Below are 6,000 nucleotides of genomic sequence, written 5' to 3'. Positions count from 1 at the left end.
CTCAACTAATTAGCATCCACAACAGTATACAAAAGGTAAACTGCATAATTCATCTCATATCTCCACACATCCCTGTGGTAGTAGCTAAAGATCTCTGAGGTCCACCGTGTGGGTCTTGTCTTAGAGAAGAAAAAGCCATGTTTCAACATCACTGACTAATTACAGTATGTTGATGTGAGGCTCCAGAGATTTGCTTTGCCTTGTTAGACTGATAATTGCTTGTAACAACTCCCAGAGAGACTGGAGAAAAGTCGGTGGATGAGTTTTACAAGTCGGGAGGTGAAATCCCTCTGCTCGGCCTGCGCCTGAGGAATAATGAGCATCATTACTAAACCACTTCATCAGTTTTTATCTCATGGTTTTTGATTGAAAAGGGGGACACTACCGAGATGACACTGAAGTTTATATTCCAGTCTGCAGGGCCAGGATTTCATTTTTCATTCAAAAAAAGAGGTGGTGAAACAAAAACATCTTGTTTGGACTAATATTGTAAAGTTGCTGAGTGAAGCTAGAGAAAGGAAATAGGTCAGTGAAGATGTTCGTCCTCTTGGGGGGGAGAAGGAAAATCCTCAGAAATCTAATGGTAATCTGTTTATTATATTATGAGATATGCAAGTCGGCTGTAGAGAGGTTTGTTAAAGGTTTGTGAGAGTTTGTTCGACGTCTAATCATAAATCAGAAGAAGTCGGCCAGATGTCGTTTGGCTTTGCCTCTAAATGAACTGAAACTGTGTTTTACTCAAAGAAACAAATGTCTTGTAATAAGCAGCACCAAAGACATTATTCTTCATTGTTTCCTTCATGCTGTCAGTGTATCTCTGTCTGGCCGCTCCTTGAACTGTCCATTTTCAGATCATTATCTCAGTTCTGCATATCATCATCTTTCTCATTAAAGAAATTGCCCATTAACCCCCAGCCCCCTTCATTTCTCCCCCCAGAACAACGTTTTCCTATCTGACTCCGCTCAGATAAATCCCATACAGTAGGTTTCACTTGAAGAGTCATACACTGGATTCAATCATCATGAGATATGACCGCTGAGGATTGAGTGGCATCACTCTGCAAATGAGAAGGTCTTTGCTGTTAAACGCTGGCTTTGCTTGATTTGGTAATAATCCAAGTCGATGTATTTACCGGAGGTGAAATCAAACAATATGAGAAAATCAAACTGGATATTAAGGATAAAAGAAAAGTTTATAGTTTTCTGCCCGTGTTCTGGTGACACATTAGAATATTGATATTCTTTGGTTGGTTCTGAAGCAAGAAATCACAACAGCTGGCCATACTGCCATGAAACTGGGTATGACAGCTCAAAACCCCCAGTGGCTCCTGTTGATGGTTGTGATGCCTGATCTTTCTTCTAACATCACTATTATATCACTTATTTCCTGTGATGAATTTTAAAGGATGAGACTACCGTTATTTCTGTGCTTTTCTTATTGTCAGTAAATTCCATGAAAAGAACAAAACCATTATTCCTTTTCTGGAAGTTTGCTATTACTGCTGGCCGAACTGAACAAAATCTTTTCTACTGGTATTTTTGAAAGTGCGATACAAATATTATTCACATTAGTACAGACTGCCTCCAGGAACCAGCTGTTTGCCTGCACTTTTGCCTTCTGTCTTGCAGTATCATGGCCTGCTGTGTTTTTGTTGCCTTATACTCTGTGACTACAGATGTTGCTGGCATCAGCAACTTGCTGCCTGTGTTGTAGAGGCCAATGTAGCAGAAGCTTCTCGGGATGCCCTGCCATCTCTTCATCTTCATCATCTTCCTCTCCAGCCCCTCAACAGTGCAAATTAGTACCTCTGTGTTAATATCCCCAAGCCTTATATTTGCCAGGTCTCATTTTTACTGAGCATCTCCTTCACAGTCTACTGTATCCCTTTCCCAATGTCTTCACCCCTTCCCTTGGATCATTGGTATGATGTCCTCTGCGATCTTGAAGCGGAACCTATACATGACACACCCCATCCGCAGTACCAGGCTTCTGGATTTTGTAGGCTTACTGCAACTATATGCCCTCGCTTTTGAGACCTTTCAGTACTACAAACCCTGCATACTGGACTCAGCTGCTGCTGATACCAGGTCTGGTTTAGAGTCGTTGCCCTTGGCGCTTCCCATACGTGCCGAACTGCAGCCTGTTTTACTTTGTTCATAACCTGAGAGAACAGTCAACTACAAACCTGAAGGCGCACCATACAAATGGGGTAAAGTTTAGGTTCAGCTGTTCAATAACGTAGCATTACTTCTACTTCTAACTTACTGGAGGTTTAGCCTAACGGAAAAGTGAGTAGTCTAGACAGCTAAATTGCTTTAGATAACTTCCTTTAATTTGTGGAGTTAGAAATGTAAATCCTCTCATTAGATTGTTGTAAAGAGAGTATGTTCCATTCATTCATGTCTGCATATATTTCTTGAATGAATAACATGACAAGACACGCTCACTGACTCTAACTTCTAGCACCACTTCTCTTGGCTTAAAATCACCTGGCTATTATTTGAAAGCAGTTTTCTGAACTTTGATATTGCTCTTCAATAAAACTAAACTAAAACATTCAAAACAACTTTTTGTCAACTACTCTTTTGATGACTAAACTATCAAGTTTATGTTTTAAGTGTAAAACCAGACAAAATGTTCATGGTTTAAAGTTAATAAAAGTTGAATTTAACACAAAAATGATCGAACGTTTGTGGCAACGACGACGCTTTGCCATCAAATTGTATTTGACTGATACATAAACGATACAATATTTCAAAGAGCGCGCTTTTAAAAATGATGCTCTGTGGTAGATAATTAGATCAGCATCCAAAAATGATCAAGGTACAGAGAACATGTTTGTGAGGTGGGAACAAGTGTAGCGTGCAGGGTCTGGATTATGAACCATGTAATTACATCCACAGGGAAGGAATCAAACAATTCTAGTCTATGGAGAAAGTCAACAAACCATTACAATGTTCAGTTGTTTTTAAGAATCAAAGTAGTGGAAGCTCTGCAAATACAAGTTGCCTCCATTTTGTTGAATTTTGTGATCTTAGTGTCGAGTTGTTGAATGATGACTCTTCCCAGACATTACTGTGTCATATTTATACGTTATTAATGAAAAGCACCAGTCTGCATACACCTCTTGTGATTTACTGCAGGTAATAAAGATCTTAATGTCTGCTGAATCACAACAGAGCCAAGCAGCATTTTTAATAATTAATCCACTTAGCTGGGGCTCAGTCTTTATCAGCAGCTGCAACAGACTCACACGCTTCCCTCTGGCCTCTGAGAGACCTCCTCCGCCGCCCGCCCACCACCTTTTGTCTTTACATTTCAACTCTAATGATCCCGAACAGTTTGTTTACTCCTAATGCTTAATAAGGTGGAATGCTTGCTGATGAATATTAATGCCGGGACATAATTGGCTCCTATTATGTTCAAAAAATGTTGGAGGAAGGCAGGTCGTTAAGGAAATGAGTTTGTTAAGGCCTCTGATGGCAGCCGTGTGGGCAGTCAGAAGAAAATGTTATTAATTGCAGAGGCTGCTGATGTGTTCAGTGTAGTGGGATCTGACACATTAAAATAACAGTGTCAGCCTACTTACTTCTGTACCTTTCACAAGCTATTTGATCCAAATAAACCCTTCATCACGTCCTGAGTTTTTCAATTCAACTTTATTTACATAGCCCCAAAAAGTCCCACTGCAATAGAAAGAAACCTGGCCAAGATAGCATTAGGGTGTTTTATATATATCAGTGGCGATTGCAAGGGAAGCTCAGCTTCCCCTAAAATGTCAACAAAATAAGTGGTCAAATATGTACTGTTGTGTGAACATATCATTGACTAAATATGCGCTAGAACACATTCATCTTTTGTTCAGAATCAGCTGCTTATCACAGGTAACTTCTTCTCCTTCATCCCCGCAGCGTCACAGAGCTTTACACAGTGTAGACGCCGAGCGTCTCCTGACTTCAATGGGGAAGCAGAGAGTGGGTTGTTCCACTGCAGCGAAACTAGACGGTCATTGGATAAATGCTGGGCTTTGTCCCGCCCATCGGACGCTCAGCGTCTCTGGGGGTCTATGGGACAGTGGGCTGTCCGCTCGGCTGCTGCATGATGATTGGATGATCTGTCTGAGGCTGAGTCCCTTTTTGATTGACAGCGAAATGAGCGAATCAGCGATCTTGAAGTATAAGCATCGACCGGAGCAGTTTTCAAGTTTTTCATTCCGTTGTTCGGAGTTGATTTGGAGACGTTACTGACTAACCCTTACCCTACACATTTTATGATGTAGGCTGAAAATGAGCTACCCTCCTTATAAGACCAGCAGCCGCCACTGATATACATATATATATATTCAAATTGCTTCAGATACATAGATACTTTATTTGTCCCCTAGGGAATATATATAAAAATATATCCTCTAGAGGACAAATAAAGTATCTATCTAGGGGACAGATAAAGTATCTGCATATCTGCAGTAATTGGAACTCAATGGCCTCTCAACAAAAACAATTACATGTCTCATTCAACACATTCATTATGATGCTCTGAAAATTTTCAGTAGATATAAGTTTGGCTAATTTTACATCTTTCTGAAGGTTATTCCATGTCCAAGGTAATAATAAGATAATTCAGTTCTGTGAAAACTCAAGGTACATTAAAAAGTGACAACCTAGAGTGTAGCTGAGAGCTGCCCTAGCTTGAGGCAGAAGGGGTAGAAATCAATGGCATGTGTTAACTTTCAATGATAGGCAAGAAAAACCAAGCAGACAAATCCTTGGACGGTAATTGTGAAGAACAGGGTAGATGCAGGACCTTTGGTCTTGAGGAGTCATAGCATTTATTTACTGACAAACACAAATACATGCACTGTATGTTCACAACTATAATGATAACTGCTAATTAACTAGCTAACTCTCTGCTCTGGATGTCAACATCACCAATCTCTCTCTTTCGATTTCTCTCAGCTGCAATGCACACAACTTATATACTAGGTTATTCCTGAAAATAGCTGCTCTACTCCTGTAAACATATTCTGTCTCAAACTACTCAGACTGACTGCAGAGGCTGAGCAGTGTTTTGGTGCGTGATAAGCAGTCAAACCCGTCAACGTATTTGTCAATGTGGACTTCAGGATGACAGTTCATTGACTCCTTTGGACCTGAATACTCACTTATTTGTCCACTGGGCTGGTGTGTAAAGACTCACTGCTTTGCACACGATGCCTCATCAAGAACAGAGGTTTACTGGAGAATGTGGGCGTCGATCCCACTACCTCTCACATGCGAAGCAAGCGCTCTACCATTTGAGCTAATTCCCCTGTGAAGTAATGACGCTCCTTAGTTTGACCAAGTTCTTTCCAAGTACATCTCACAGCGGATAAATTGGGAGAACATTTGGGATAGAATCTGCTCTTGTTGACATGGAAACGTTGTGGAAACGTTGTGGAATTGCCGCAACAATACATTTCCAGAGTTGTATAATTCTGTCTAGGAGTCGCATTAATCCTGTGCAGTGTTTCAATGTCTTATAAGCATCTAATCAAATAGACGTATTTGCCAAACTTGGTCACAGAATAACTTAATGGCTGAGCAGTGTTTTGGTGCATGATAAGCAGTCAAACCCATCAATGTATTCGTCAATGTGGACTTCAGGATGACAGTTCATTGACTCCTTTGGACCAGAGTGCTCACTTATTTGTCCACTGGGCTGGTGTGTAAAGACTGACTGCCTTGCACACGATGCCTCGTCTTCAAGAATAGAGGTTTACTGGAGAATGTGGGCGTCGATCCCACTACCTCTCGCATGCTAAGCGAGCGCTCTACCATTTGAGCTAATGTGCCGCCAAACACGTAGACGTATTTTCCAAACTTAGTCACAGAATACCATAAAGGCTGAGCAGAGTTTTGGTGCGTGATAAACAATAAAACCCATTAATGAATTCGTCAATGTGGACTTCAGGATGACATTTCATTGACTTCTTTGGATCTGAATACTCACGTGGGCTGTGT

The sequence above is a fragment of the Seriola aureovittata genome, chromosome 13 (assembly GCF_021018895.1).
Source record: "Seriola aureovittata isolate HTS-2021-v1 ecotype China chromosome 13, ASM2101889v1, whole genome shotgun sequence".
NCBI classification, from domain to species: domain Eukaryota; kingdom Metazoa; phylum Chordata; class Actinopteri; order Carangiformes; family Carangidae; genus Seriola; species Seriola aureovittata.
Note: the sequence above shows the minus strand (reverse complement) of the source record.